Below are 16239 nucleotides of genomic sequence, written 5' to 3' on the forward strand. Positions count from 1 at the left end.
TAATATAGTTTATTCATTTGCTTGCAGCTGTTTACATAAAAAAAAGTTATATTGGTGAAACCGGAAGAAAATTAAATATAAGATTTAAAGAACATATTTATGCAGTTAAAAATAACTTAATCTCTTCATCAGTAGCACAACATTGTAACAAGGAAGATTGTGAAATTATAAAAAATAGTATTAAATTGGTATAGACAGAAAATGATAAAATGAAAAGAAAATTGCAAAAACATATTAAAATCTTGAAAGTACATGAAGAGGATAGAATAAATAACATGAGACTAAGGCTAAATGAGTGGTGGAGCATTATCATATTTAAGAATTTGAGATCCAGGCAAAACTGATGTTGAGTGACATCGTATTGCGAGTGACAAGAAAAATATAACAATAAACAGTATTTTTAAGTGTTTTAAATATAGGGGAGACCGGGGCAACTTCGGCATGCGGGGCAAGTTTGTCAAGCGCTTTTTTTTAAAAACAAATTAAAAGGAGACTTTGGTTATAGGTTAGGCAATTGAGTTTTATTGGTGGCTTGTTGAGTGTAGTGTTTTTATTGTTCTCCAACAAGCGTAGTTGAATTATATGGAATTGAACGAAATTTTCATTTTCGTTCAATTCCATATAATATTTTTTTTCCATTTATATTGAATTGGCAGGTTTTGTTATAATTCCATGATAACGAAAGTTACTTTTCCTGTTAGAAGGATGTAACTTCAACTTATTCACGTGGCCAGATCGTGGCTTGGCATTCTGTTCTCAGGGTTGTACTTAATGTTTCGAAATCATGAATAGCGGGGTAAGATCGGCAACATAAAGCCACATTAGAAGCAAAGGATAAAAATCAAACAGATGATAAATGAAAACATGTTTGCATTTGTTATTCATGTATATATGTCTTTGAACTTGCATTTCGTTGTAATAATATTAAATGGGTGTTGGATTTGTATTTCTTTGTTTTAATAGTGAATTCCAACTTATACATTGTTAATAACATAATTTTATATACGTGCCTATCTTGCTCCATTACTGTTGCCCCTATACCAGGGGCAACTTTAATAAAAATAATTAAAATAATTACAACTTTACAAAAAGAGAGAAGTTGCCGATCTTGCCCCAATACCCGGGGCAACTTCGTCAATTTCTCTCTTCTTGTAAAGTTGTAATTATTTTAATTATTTTTATTTCCAAACTGATTTTAACCAGTTCTATAGTAAGGTAACATTCCAATAGACAATATGCAAAGCTTTTTTTTCAGTTTACAGCAGTATTTATTACACAAAATTTAAAGCTTAACATGCCGATCTTGCCCCGGTCTCCCCTATATTAAGCGAGGTATTTGTGTAATTTGGTGTTGATGGTTTTATTCTTTTAATAGCAGTGATTTCTGAAATGAATTGAGTGGTGCCTATCCTGATGTAAAGATAATTAAGTAAAAACTAATTTGTAATAAATGGTGCTATTAATTTGAATTTGGAAAGAGGAAAATCTAAAATTTATCAGTTCCAAATAGAATAAAATTCATTATTGAAAACCATTTTATTATTTGGTGCTTATTTAATTTTTTGGTATATTGTAGTTTATTGGTTTTATATTATGTAAACAGTGCACTGTATTTATATATAAAATTTCTTAGTTTGAAAATAATACTTGTGTTATTATGGTCGTGATAAATTTTTGTATTTCGTACTGTATGGATGTTTGTAGGCTGATGAGGAATTTGTGTACCCGAAAGGCATTCTAAAACTTGATTGTGGATAATTAAAGACTATTTTGTAAAAAATTTAGTCAAATTTTGTTCCAGTCGTTCCCTGATGTGATAAGCCCTTCAACTTATTACAGACGTATTTATTGGGATAATCAATTTATACTAAGGAGAAAATATTTGTGAGGAATGATGGAGGAGCAAGCATTTTATATAACAAATATTAGACATAATAGTTTATTTAGTTCTTATTTAAAGTTTGCAAGTATTTTAAACTTATATTTCTAATATAAACATAGAGAAAAATGCTGTAGCATAGAGAAAAACACAATAAGCATAGACGAACCATTTTTGTAAAATTTGTCACGTTACGAGAGAAAGAAAACAGTAACAATGATGACGAAGTGTGAAAATATCAAAGTAAACATCAGAGTGAAAAAATTATTTATGAATTTAAAATTATATAATTTAACGAATTGAATTTCAGAATATATACGATTTAATTCTGTTAAGACATTTTGCTGTATATTTTAAATATTTATGAAATAAATTAGAAAATTCAACATTACACAGTAAATTTATAATTTTAAATAGTTGCGTGTCTTCAATGATTAAGCTTTCAATAAACTATTGATATTTTATAACAACTGATTATCATTTTGGTCATCGATTTCATGTAATCCATTTTCTAAACTTTAAATGTAATTTTGTCTTATAATTTCTATAACGAACTTAATAGATGAATAAATTTAATTTAATAATTATTATCAAAATCTTTTTCTTTAGATATTAAACTAAGCAAAAATAAATATTGACAAATATATAGTCAAATCTCGGACCCATCGCTACTCAAACAGTGGTCCGCGAACACTTTATTACTGGGCCGTGAAGAGATTTTACTTAAAATTTCATAATTTTATATATTAAATTAATAAAACGATTTTAAAAAGTTTTTCAAAATTTTTAAAAAACTTTTTATTTCGTTTTTCTTTGTTATTAATTCGTTCTAAAACTTAAAATAGAAAAAAAGCATTTGAACTCCGTTTTCTCTCTTTAATGTTTTATTTAATTTTACAAAAACACTGGTCCACGAAAGATTGGAATGAAAGAAAACCGGTCCTTGAACACAAAGTTCAATAAACACTGCTCTAAACAACGGCCACTGACGCAAACAAAAAATAAACCAGCAACGAGTTGCTCAACTTTCCCGGCAACATTAAAAATTTTGGTGGCGCCATCTGTTATCATATTTTATTTTAAAATCTTTTTATATTTTTTACTATTATAAAATGGCATAAAGCTTAATTTTCGGGGTAGGAATGAATTTTATAAAAAAGCTAAATGCTAATAACGAGTAAAATCGTCATTAAATCCGACCCTACCGGAAATATGACACGACCCCCTTTAACTTCCCAACCCGTCGATCTTTAACCATCAAAATTTAATACCATCAATCCCTCTTATACATAAACCTCCTTGCAAAATTTCAGAAATTTTCGACAAAAAGCACAGGAGTTTTGAGCTTCACCCAAGGTGAACAAAATCATGCCACATACACAAACCTAAACATACATATCTACACACACACACTATAACGTCTTTAATAAAGAATATTTTTGCATTTTTTAACGTTTATAGATCTCCCGATTCCAAAAATGTAAAAATCTTGAAGTATAATTTTTTGACCGATTGCCTACTTTCTTTCTGTTATATATAACAACCGCGAAAATTAATACAAAATAATCTCCAAACCATTGTTTGGAAATTATTTTGTATTAATTTCAGAAAGAAATGCTCCTGAAACAATTAACGCCGCTTGGCTGTGTCTGCTGTTAGAGATTTAACTGTATTTAAAATCATAAACTCTAAAAAATTTAAATAGATTTTATTTTTAAGCTTATATTCAACTATTACTTAATTCAATGCAAATCGGTTATATATTACTTAAAATATACTTAATACATAAGATAATACTACTAAATATATATTATTATTTTTTATTATTATAAATTACGTATAATCTTAACAACGCGTGTCTTTCCCTCAGTTTATTCACCAAATCTTCGTTACACTTCTTTGATACTTTGAAGATTTAGTAGATAAAAACATTCGTTATAAAAGTACTTGATTGAAAATTAGGAAGAAATTTATAATATTAATATAAAACGCGATTTTGTGTTATTAAATAAATATTATTTAAGACATAACATACATTTATAACCATATGAATGCATATTGTACTTACTTTACATACGAAACTGAGTGATCAAAGAAAATGTGAACTACACACGACTTAGAGGAAAACGAAAAAGTGATATACTTTACTATTCTTGTATAAAAATTGTTTTTGACCTGAATGTTAATAACCTAAGGCAAAGTCTAGTATTTATGTACGTATTTCTCCGTTATCACGACAAGCAAATCAGTTTTCCTTCTATAGGCCTATATTGAGAGTTAAATTTTAATCGATACGCTATAATAAAATAATCTTATAATCTAAAAGGAAATGAAAGTAAAAACTTATATAGTACTATAAATTTTTTAACTTTATACTAAAAGAAATGTTTATTTCCTGTCAATCTATCGCTCGTATAAACCAGGCGTAAACAACTTTCCTATAGTAAATTTTCAAATGACAATATTTTAATATGAGATCGGGCTAAACAGTGCTTTATGTAAATTCTAGATAAATGAAATTCTACATTTGTAAAGGATACGTGAATACTACCGATAACTAATCTTTAATATTTCTTATAGCGTGATTACTTGCACTGAATATTTGGAATTATCTTAAATAGTAAATAATTCTGAAGTATATAGGAGCTATACAGCCTTCTAAATTATTTTCAGTTTAGTTATTGTAAAATTTCTCATATTAAAATAATAGAAAGGGTGAAATAAATGCAGAAATAAACTAAATAAGCTGTAGCGTAGAGAGCCGCGAAAAGCCTCGCTCTATCCTTAAAAGAATGTATTAATTATTTAATGAAGACTTTCGGGCTTATATATCAGAGCTTAGGACAGCTCTGGTATTAATTTATTTAAAAACTTTCTAAATTATAAATAAAACTAGTTTTTTCGGTGTAACATGAACATTATTAAATTAAAATAGAATTATCTTAGATCAAATTCCATTAAAAATTGTAGCTAAAATAATTAACGCAATTCTTACAAATAAACTAAGTTAATTGCTAGTTACAAATTTTGAATAAATCAGCTTTTAGTTTATAATTTGAATTTTTAATGAATTAAAATATACAAGTCCAGAGGAAATACTAAATTAGAATAAAAGTATCTTTACAGTTAGTTACCCTTTCATACTTTGTGTAGTCCTGAGGGGCAAAAGCGGGGTCAGCTTTTATTTTGAGGCTCTTGTCCTCTTCGATATAATGGAAATTATTTACACTTTATTCTGTTACATCTTGTTATTTTCTATGGGGTTGACAATGATATTTCTATAAGCAACAAAGTCGTTAACACTAAAATTTTCTAAAAATACATATTAGGTCATTAGAATTCAAGTTTATAAAATACCTGATTTTAGTTATTGTAGGTTATTAAGCCATTATAAGATAAAACGTGGTACGTTATATTTATTCTGTCAAAAGAAAGTTTACAAAAATTGTTTGGTAAAGTCAATTAAAATATGAACTACTATAAAAAATTTTTGAATACTTTATAAATTACAATTTTTAGCTTTCCCTTTATTTGAATAAAGATTTTACAGTTTATATATATTTTTATAAATTTTGAAAGCTGCAATATAATAATTAAATAAACAGTAGGTACTCGATATAACGAACTAATGGAGAAAATTCACTACTACCGAAAATGCGTTAAATCGAATGTGTTTTAAAAGCATATATTAATAACGAATTTACAATGTACAATACATAATGCATAAAAATGTTATTATATTCTACAATACATTGAATAATTTATTGACCCTTCTTTTAGCGTGATTCTCCGCGTTTAGGGTAGATATTTTTTGTCGATTAAATCGGAAGTCCATTAAATCGAGGTCCGTTAAACCGAGGAACTACTGTATTAATTTTATTAAATAATTTCAAGGTAATGTTAGGAATGTAATAAGAAATTATGAATATTTCTTTCACTATTCTATTCTATGTTAATTAATATTTGTTTTAAATTCATTCTAGTCTTTTTTTATAAGTATAATTATACACTTGTTTTCAAACGTATATTCCCCTTGGCAATCAAATTACAAGTTTTTAAGCTTTATGAAGGAACTAAATTATTTTTATTGTTGTTAAATATAAGTATTAAAGGCAATTGAAAACATTGAGTGGGTGCATCGATGTTAAAAACATATTTTTATTTACATTTTAATTATTTAAATTTAGTAACCAACAAATGAAGATTTCCCGGTGAGATAAATAATAAAAATTATGTCCTACGTTTTGTGACGTAACACAAGTCAAGGTGTTCGATGAATGATGGAATTACCTGTTTAATGAAAAGCCCGTTTTTAATACAACACGTGAAATTTATCTTATTACTTTCGCGGCTGTATATATAACAGAGGGAAAGTATGGCGATCGGCCAAAAATTGACACGCTTAAGATTTTTACATTTTTGGACTTAGGATACCCTGAAACGTCGAGAAATGCAAAAATAATTCGGGGATAATTTCTTTATATATAGATGTGTTTCTTTTAACTCCTTTTTTTCTTTGTAGGCACTAAGAGGGCCTCTTTTAGCAAGCCAATTATGGGTTCGGCCAGGCCAACAATGGGGTGGTCGTGTGGTGAGGGACGGGGGCCGACATATCCGGTCGGATCAACCCCGAAAAATTCCTGGGGATCTTTCGACCCCTCCGGATCCGATCCCGGGTTTCCCAGAGCGATCAAGGATGCCACGTTGACCGCTCGGCCATCCCGCCTAAGGTCGAGGGAATAGGGAGATAAAGGGAGTCGTGTCATATCTCGAGTAGGATCAGATTTAATGACGATTTTTACTCGTTATTAGCATTTACAACTTTTTATAAAACCCATTCCTACCCTCAAAATTAAGCTTTTTGCCAATTTATAATAGTTAATGATATAAAAAGTTTTTAAAATAAAATATGATAACAGATTGCACCACCAAAATTTTAAATGTTGCCGGGAAAGTTGAGCAATACGTTACTGACTTATTTTTTTTTTATAGGAACTTAATATATTATTTTTTATTTAGAAATGTATTTGGCATATTCCTTTTTTAACATTTTTTCGAAAACAATTTAGTTGATCCGAGGTAAACATTCATATAATTTAAAATAAACATGTCTAAAATTAACTTAAGGTATATATATTGAAAAAAATTCAAATATGTGGAAATTATTGACATGTGCGGTGTCTGTCTGGCATTTTATTTACTGATCTACTTTGAAATATTAATTCTAGATGACTACAGTTGAAAATTGCAATCCTATAGTTTACATTTTCATACTTCTTAATTATAGTTTATAGTGAATTCATTAAAATTCAGAAGTATAATTCAAAATATGGAACCAGTTCTACCACTTTCGCATTTCCAAATTGGCAATATGTCTATAAATGTACAAATTATTTACTATTATTTTAGAATTATAATTTTGAAATATTTTCTTATGTATTTAAATTATTTTCTTTTTATAATTGCTAAAACTGTTGATTACTAACATAATCAACAGTTTTAGCAATTATAAAAAGAAAATAATATATAGTCGAACTCGTTAACAACGACCACCTCTAAACAGCGGTCATGTTTTTTTACATTTTTTTTAACGAAAAAGCATACAAAATTATATCCAAACAACATCTGTTTTTTATTTACCCATCTTACATGCTACCTTGAATTATAATTTCTATTTTTAATTTAGTTTAATAAATATATAACGAGTAATTCTAGTTACATATTTACATTTAAGTCAAGTATTTCTCCTGGAAAAACATGAATCAATACAATGTATAAAATTTTAAAACTCAGTATTAGTCAACTTTTGGTCCTAAAAATAAATGACCAAACCTCATTAGGCAATAATTATTACCAATGATTTATTTATAAATTAAATGTAAGCTTATAAATGATAATATATAATTTATACGTACAGTTATTGAGTTTTTATACACGTAATAATTTTTTAAATTCTAATTTCAAGCTAAGTTATGAGTAAAGAAATAAAGCATGAATAGAAGTACCAGAATCGAACAAGAAAGTATACACTTTTACGTCAATTTGACGTCACTCTTTCATTGTAAATCAGTGATGATGAAACTCTAGTAATTTGTTTTAAGGAAAAGTGATATTTTATTTTTTATGGAGTTTTAGGTGAATATATTATCAAATACAAGTCAAAAAAATTGACTCGTGGCCATAAAAAACCAGTCGCTGATCTAAAATCTTGAGTTGACTCAAAAAGAAAAAAAAATTTAGTAAAATGGTAAATTTACTATTGATGCAAAACAGAAACTTTCCCGTTTTTCTGGAAAATATATATTTAAAATCATATTTATAAATTTTCTTTGAAATAAGGATTATGAAAGCCATTTGGAAATGCTAACTATTCAAAATATTGTTATTTGAAATAAAGACAAATAATAATAACTAAAAATTGATTTAAATAACATATTTGTTATTTGAAATATATTATTACATAATGGAAAATCTTCTATTTAAAAAGACCACTTTTTTAGAAATAAGTTTTTCCATTATTCAATATTTTCTGAAGTATATTACTTGATCTGATGTACTTCAGAAAATAACACTTGATATAATTTATCTGTCTTTCATCATTACTTCACTATGCCAAAAAACATATAACTTTTAATAATTAAATAAATGACAAATTTTCAAATATATAGGCCTACGTTGTTATAATTAGAATTTTTAAGTGTATGTATATATATATATATATCTTTTATATTAGGCTATACTGTATATATGTGTGTGTTTACATACCCATGCACAAAAACATTTCACAGCTATATTCGATATTAAATATATATAATATCCTTATACATAATATATTAAATATTATATATAAAACAAGTAAAACGGCAAGGCCGTAATTGGGGCAAGAATATGTCTCGGAGACTCGCTACTAAGCGGAATCACTTTGACGCTCAAGGCGGGTCTCGTTCTCATTCTCCAATCTTCTTTGGTATCGCTGCTTTTGGGCGCGATCGTTCAAACTTCGCCGGCCACGACCACGATGCATTTTCGATGAAATTAATCTATCCAATTTCGAAATTTCTCTCCGTTGTGTGTCGGCCCGGGTTAAAGTTTTGTCGATGCCTAACGGAAATTTCCTGTTTTTGAAAAAATAATCGTGGTTATTGTATCGTCCGAAATTATTTTTTTATTTTGCGCAAACAATATACAGTTTAACCCGATTATAACGTCATCGGATATAACAACAACCCTAATATAACGTCAAATTTTTATCAGTTCCACGATTTTACTATACTAGATAATGTTAAAAAACCTACTTGTAACGACATAAAACCCTGTTTTAATGTCATATTTGAAGTACTCCTAAATTTACAAAACTAAATTACAAATTTTATTTAACAAAGAAAATACTACGTGTTCAGTCCTAGGGTCAGAGTCCACTTCCTGGAACGACTGTGAGCGGTACTTTCACCACCTGATTTCGGTGTGCCTGTTTGTAGAGAGAGTCTTCATTTTGTATTTTATTTTGACTCGGTTCTCGGTCCCCCGAGCACCTACAAGTCTGGTTTCTTTATGCGCGCATGATTTGGGCACCTAATACTCTGTGCCAAATTGCAACTCCTGATAAGTACTCCTTCATAACTCTAAGCCAGTGTTTCTCAACGATTGCGATATCGCTCCCACGTGGGCGTTTTTCCATGTTGAGGGGGCGATTAGTAACAATTTATATTTTGGGGAGCGAAAAACAATTTTCTGGGCGATATAGTAAAACATTATATTAAGAATAATTAGATAATTTATTCGTTATATCGTACAATAATTAAACAAATGACATTATACTAGTCACTACTCTATCTAATGCAGTACGAATTTGGCGTTAGCCTTGGCTCTCGGCATCGGAATTTTGAAGTAAAGGGGGCGGTACTACGTAACAATTTTATTGAAGGGGACGATACTACGTTGAAGGGGGCGACGATTCGTTACAGGTTGAGAAACACTGCTCTAAGCTCACAGCAGGCAGTATGATTTTATATTTAATATTTCTTATTAACTATTTACATTTTTTGAACTAGGGGAAATACGGACAAAATGACATACGGTTTTATTTTAGGTTTATAACTCTTTATTGGTAAATTAAATCACTGTCATATTCTACACCAATTATCTTTGGTTCTTTAGCTATGAAATATACTAAACATTTACAATATTAAAATAATAGAAAAAAAAATATTGTTAGTTTAATTAAGATTATCCAAAATCCATTTTGTCCATAGTATATGGACAAAATGGATTTTGTCTCAATTAAACTAACGCAATGACAAAATTAAACTAACGCAATGGATAATCTCAATTAAACTAACGCAATGACAAAATGAAATACACGTAAAGACTATAAAATTACTGACAAAATTCACAAATGAAACTCTTGGTTCTTTTAGAAACGTCAGCACAAGAAGCATGAGCCCAACAGAAACAATTTAAGCACCGTAACCAGTCTTCTCCAGGCTTAGATCGGGAAAAAAAATCATCGCAATACATGCGTGGACAGTCTTCTTCATCATCATGAGCGTTATCAGGAAAATTTTCTTCTTCAAGTAACTTTTTAGTAATATTTCGTTTCCTTTTCTCTGGCGGAGCTTTGGACACATTTTTTTTATTTAATTGCCTTCATATTAGGAGTAGAAGTTAAAACTAAAGAGGTTTGTCGAGTCACGTGATTAGTTGTAAGTTTTTTGTTATGTGAAAGATAATAAGTTTGTAAATAATATGTAAGAAAGGAAATAAAGTTTTATACTAAAATTTCTTTTAAACAATAATGAAAGACTTTGTTTGGAAGACATTTTTGATAATTAATAAAACGTTAAACGATTAAGGTAAGTTCCTTGACTAAGCTCTTATGGACTAAATGACAGGTAGGCCTATGTCATTATGTCCGTTGTCTATGTATGTCGTTTTGTCCATATAACGTTATAAAAAAAACAAAATTATAAAATAAATACAAAGATGTTATTTTTAATGGAAAAAGTTATTTAAGTGCAACAACAAATTCTTGAGGGTTGAAATAAATGTTACACAAATAGATAAAATAGTGAAAAAATTACCATCTATACAAAAAACTTGTTGCAAGGAAAAAAACTTATAACGTATCATTTTTTGTTGTCGGCCATGATACCCGGGCGAATGAGAGGAGTGCGTTCACATTTTGACAGGTTAGTAAGAGCCGCTCGGATAACGTGGTGTCATGGTCAGTTGCTAGCTTGAGACCGAATTATGTTGCCTATGTCATTTTGTACCTATATGTCATTTTGTACGTATTTCCCCTATATTCTTATTAACTATTTCACTCAATAAAAATTTATTATTTTATAATCTTTCAACGACTAATTTAATTTTTATTCAAGTTTTCAAGGTTAGGTTTGACGGAATACAGCAACACAATGCATAGGCGATCTGACAAGAGAGTATGTTCTGTGCAAAACTTCCTCTCGTACGATGTTATAAACGTGAAGAGAACTCAGAAAACTCCACACGTCCACCGCTAATGAGAGCTAACCCACGAATAATCTGTGTTCACTACGTAAACTGTAAACCCGAAATTACTTGTGTTCAGTGAATTAAACAACTCAGCCACTAGTGGACCAAGTTTCGCAGGTACTGTATTTCAAATGATGACTTAATTTAATACAAATTTTATTTACCTATATCTAAAATAGCAGTGATTTTGCTAGTAATTGTTTAAGCTTAACTCTGAACACTTATATACCAAAATAATTTTCAGATTTTAAATTTTAAATTATAAAATTTGAAACTTGAAATGTTTAAATTAAAATTAATTGTTTACTTTGAATTTCGGTATAACTTTTATTCCGTTAATTTTTATTATATTTTATTTAATCTCAATTAAGAATTTTGTTTAGAGTTTCTTTTTGTTACAATTATAAGTAATATAGTCTATTTATAATGTAGTCAAATTAAAGATCTTGGGCAAGAACATGTTAACTCATTTTTTTTTTTTTTTCAAATTTCTCTGGGAATTACCTCAAAGTTCCAAATTTTCTCTGTATTTTAGGACAGACGACAAGTGACTAATGATATTAGAGGTTATCAGAAGTTATGGGTCATGAGTATGGAAATTATATCTGACCTATGTTTATAATAATTCATAGAAATTGAATTGACGTGTTCTTGCCCTCAAGACCTTTAATTATAGCGTCATTAAATTATTTATTAATTGTAAATCTATTTAATTAATGTTTAATATACTTCTTATAGTAAAAATATATTTAATAATAAACAATTAACTATGATCAATCACATTGAATAATAGTTAAATGATTTTTCTGGTGTGTGTAATTGTGTGAATGAAGGCCAGCTTTTGTAGTATCACTTTTACTTATTAAATAATTTACTTAAAATTTTCCTCTCTCTTTTAGACAAATATGAAATGATTTGAACCTCTTTAATTAATTACAATATGTGGCATATTTATTGTGCGAATCAATGATACTCCTATTATTAACATATTATTAAAATAAAAAATAATGTTAAGAAAGAAATAAAAATGAGGAATTTATAAATAAAAAGAAAAAAATTACTATTTAGAATTTTAATATTTAATTTTGTTTCTTAATTAACGTAGACATATAATCTTTCATATAGTAATTCTGTAAAACCATAATTATATGACTTCATAGAGCCCTTTATATGACTTTAGAAATTGTATTTAAATTAATAATTACAAATAAGTGTTAGTTATTTTAATAAAAAATCAAATATTCTGTGATTTTAATTTTTTAATTAAGCAATTAAGTCAATTGTCGAGGCAAAAGATCGAACACTAAAACAAGGAAATGAACCTTGAAAAAACTAGTTTATAGCGAGAAAAAGTTCCAGTGGTTTTAATTTGTTTCGTTACGTATTTTAACAGGAAATTATTAAGAAATTTCGTTTTCGTTGCATAAAAATGCCTAAAATATGTGGTAATTTTTAAAATTCCTGTTAACTATATCATAAATTATAAAAATTCACGAGACTGAAATTATTTCTTATTTGAGAATAAAGCTTCAAAAGCATAACAAGAGATATAAAGAAACGTAAGTTATGCAGTTATTATTTATTACATTACTGTAATTATTATATAGAAATTATCAGAGTATTAATAAAATCACTATAGTTATATTGTATATAATTTATTAAATTTCTAGAATGTTAAAACTTTTTAATTATATGATAAAAATTTGAAAAGACGTTTATATTTTTTTTATTATTGATTGAAATAATAGTTATTTAATTAAAACTTTTTAAATATAAAGTGATTTGTTTGCAAAACAAGAAAAACTATTAACCAGTGAAACATAAACAGTAGGAATAAATCTGTGTTAAGTATCTAGGAAACTTTAATCCAGTAAAGAAGCGTTGACCTATACTATATACTGTACTGTATATATAATATTTCAAGGATATTTTACCTCATTATATATCATTAGACTCATATATGATTAGTATTCTAAACAAAACGAAAATTTTTAAAATAATCATATTCGTTTTGGAATGAATTAATGTTTCTTCGTTTATATATATTGTGATTCTCAATAATGTATTAAAGTAAATTATGAGCACATGGGATTGTGCCTCAAATCTCGTGTTTTGTTATCCGAATTTTTGCTTTATTTGTCTTTTATGTGTTACATTATGTTTTTAATTATAATAATATATTATTTTTGGAAATTTCTCTATGCGTTATAGCCTATAACAACTTTTTAAATTACATTTTACTTTAATTACATTTTAAATTACATTTAACTTCTTAAAAAATTTTGTAAATTTTTAGTGCTATTTAATAAGCTATTTTCTTATTTTTAATAGATGTGATGAGCATAAATTTTATGTAAAATATTCGTATCTTAATATTTGTCTGATAACACCGATGAAAAATAAAGCTAAAAGGACTTTTGCACGACTTTCCTGGCACTCGAACAGGAGTTTAGGGGACCAGGATCAAAGTCCTGGTCCCCTAACCTTACTTACAAATTCTAAAAGTTAGAAGACAAAGGCAAAAGCCTTATTTTTTTGGGGGGAGGTTAGTTTTGTATGTTCAGTGTTCCGTTGTTGTTCGAATAATAATAATAATAGAGTAACAAAAACTTGTCGGGTTTATTTCATTAATTATTATACTCGAACGAGCAACTATTTATTGTGGCATAGTTACAATGCCGGGCTGCAATTTTTAATTTATTTAATTTTAAATATATGCTCTTCACCTCTAAGTAGTAGTGTCTTGCTCCTGTACATCATACTTTTCCTGTTAGCAGTTGAGGCATGCCGATCATCAATGTAATTCCAAGTATGGAAAATTTTTTAATTCTGGTCGAAACCGGAAGTTTATATATAATCAATCGGGCCCCTGATTAACTATATATAATCTTTCCATATTTCCTCTCGGTCTTTATTTATCTAACTCCGTTCTCGAGATCTAGGTAAGACAGACGGACGAACGACAGTGGGAATTTATAGTTCTACAATTTTTTCAAATTGCAGTCCAATAATAGTCACACTTAATTCCCAAATAATAAACATAATAATTGCGTCTTATAAACAGTGCAGCCGCAAGATGAAAAAGTTATAGACAGCGCGCTATTTATTTGAATAACCACGTTAATTATGGTATCCCTTGATTAACGCGGTTAATTAATTCTTCGATCTTACCCCGTGTGTCAAAATCGCGTTTATCAAAATAAGGTATGTATGTTAATTAAAGATAGTTGGTAAAACTGCGTAAATTAAATCTTCTGCTGCATATATAAAAATATTGCCGCAATTAATTTTGCGCATTAATGAAATCCCGCGTTAAGCAAGGGATGACTGTAAACAGGGTGATCTCCCGGCCAATTATTTTAAGAACTAATAGAACAATCATTCAGACGTTTTGCCAAAGCATATTCTATCGGGCGTGCGCTAAATGATAACGAATTTCCGCTTTCTCCCGCCCTTCTATCGGAAAAGGCTTTTGTAATCTCAGTCCCTCAAAATGGGCAACATTGTCAAATAGAAAGTTGTATGATATGAAAAACACGTATTGTTACCATTTAGTGCATTCTGAATTAATGATATGCACGTGCTTATGATTTAATTTAATAGAAAATATCAAATGCCGTTAACTGAAAAAGTGCTAACCTAATCACCATAACACCATAACCTAAATCCGATCGCATATTAAACAATTCCATGGCAACGACTGTATCACGCTGTAAGTAGCAGTTCTCGTCCGATCACCCAAGTGAAGCAGCGTCGGACCGGAATACATTGCCTATTAACAGTGCCAGCCCGAGGCAAGTTTTAGGATGGAGCGAGATCCTATTATGGCGACCCCCTTGGTGGCCCCTAATTTATACCCTTTACTTTTATTTAACACTGAGGCGCCACCTAAAACTTAGCGCCTGGGGCGGCTGCTCCGCTCGCCCTATGGTAGGGCCGGCTCTGCCTATTAGCGCTTTCTGAACGAAAAGAGATCTATGACTTATATCTTATACTGTAACTAGCAGCCCTTTACGCGTTGTTGTGGCTCAAAATGTATCTATTATAAATGTATAACACTTCCCCCGTGGGGGGAAATTTTTCAAAAAATTTCTTCTTAGTGTACATTCTCTTGACGTACCCTATTAAAACGCAATCAAAAACGCAAAAACCCACATCTAAAATAATATAATAGAAGCCAAGTTCTTCACGGTAAGCCTTAATGCTGTCTCTCTCCCCAGCGGGGGAATATCGAAAAATCCCTTCTTAGTGTACATTCTGTTAACGTACCCTATTAAAATGCAATCAAAAACGCAAAAAACCGCATCTAAAATAGTATAAATAGAAGCAGAGTTCTTTACCGTAAAGCTTAGTTCACACTGAGCGAATAGCGAAAGCGAATGTGAAAAGCGAAAAGCGATTTTTATTCGCATAGCGAAATTGACCCTACAACCAAAAACGAAAAGCGATTGCGAATTTTAAATAGCCAATCATTTGCAAGCAAGTGAAAACGTCATATCGAAAAACAAAATGGCCACTTCCGATATTCCGTCGTTAACCACATTTGTTTATTTATTGAGAAAGAAAAATAAGTCAAAAAGAAAACGATGCTGGGTGAGAGAAATATTAAAATCCGTTATTACAACATGTAATCTATTGCGTGAGAAAGTTTCTGTAGCCATCTTGAAAACAACAAGAACCACGTGACAACTAGCGGGAATACGATTGGTGCGAAATTTTTTCGCTGGCGAAAAAGCTCGACAGTTCCGAACTTCGAAGCGATTCGCGAAATGGTAAAATTCGCCGGAAACGACGTCATGTCTGACGTGTTATTCGCTCTGTTTTTCGCTTTCGCTAGCGAATCGCGT

General features: G+C 29.3%; 1 protein-coding gene across 5 annotated transcripts in view; it reads left to right on the plus strand.

Moving 5' to 3' along the window:
- LOC111634279 (putative fatty acid elongation protein 3) overlaps positions 1-16239 on the plus strand; it is a 43423-nt gene that overhangs the window by 13145 nt on the left and 14039 nt on the right. For 4 of the 5 annotated variants that reach the window (XM_023379018.1, XM_023379016.1, XM_023379015.1 and 1 more), the window contains one exon: positions 11260-11509. The gene's annotated coding sequence lies outside the window, so the exon portion shown is untranslated. Of the gene's footprint in view, positions 1-11259; positions 11510-12867; positions 12952-16239 lie in introns of those variants that run through there. The other variant, XM_023379020.1, reaches the window with a different exon arrangement.

This window comes from Centruroides sculpturatus, unplaced genomic scaffold (assembly GCF_000671375.1).
Source record: "Centruroides sculpturatus isolate CEXI.00-Female unplaced genomic scaffold, Cexi_2.0 scaffold828, whole genome shotgun sequence".
In the NCBI taxonomy this organism is placed as follows: domain Eukaryota; kingdom Metazoa; phylum Arthropoda; class Arachnida; order Scorpiones; family Buthidae; genus Centruroides; species Centruroides sculpturatus.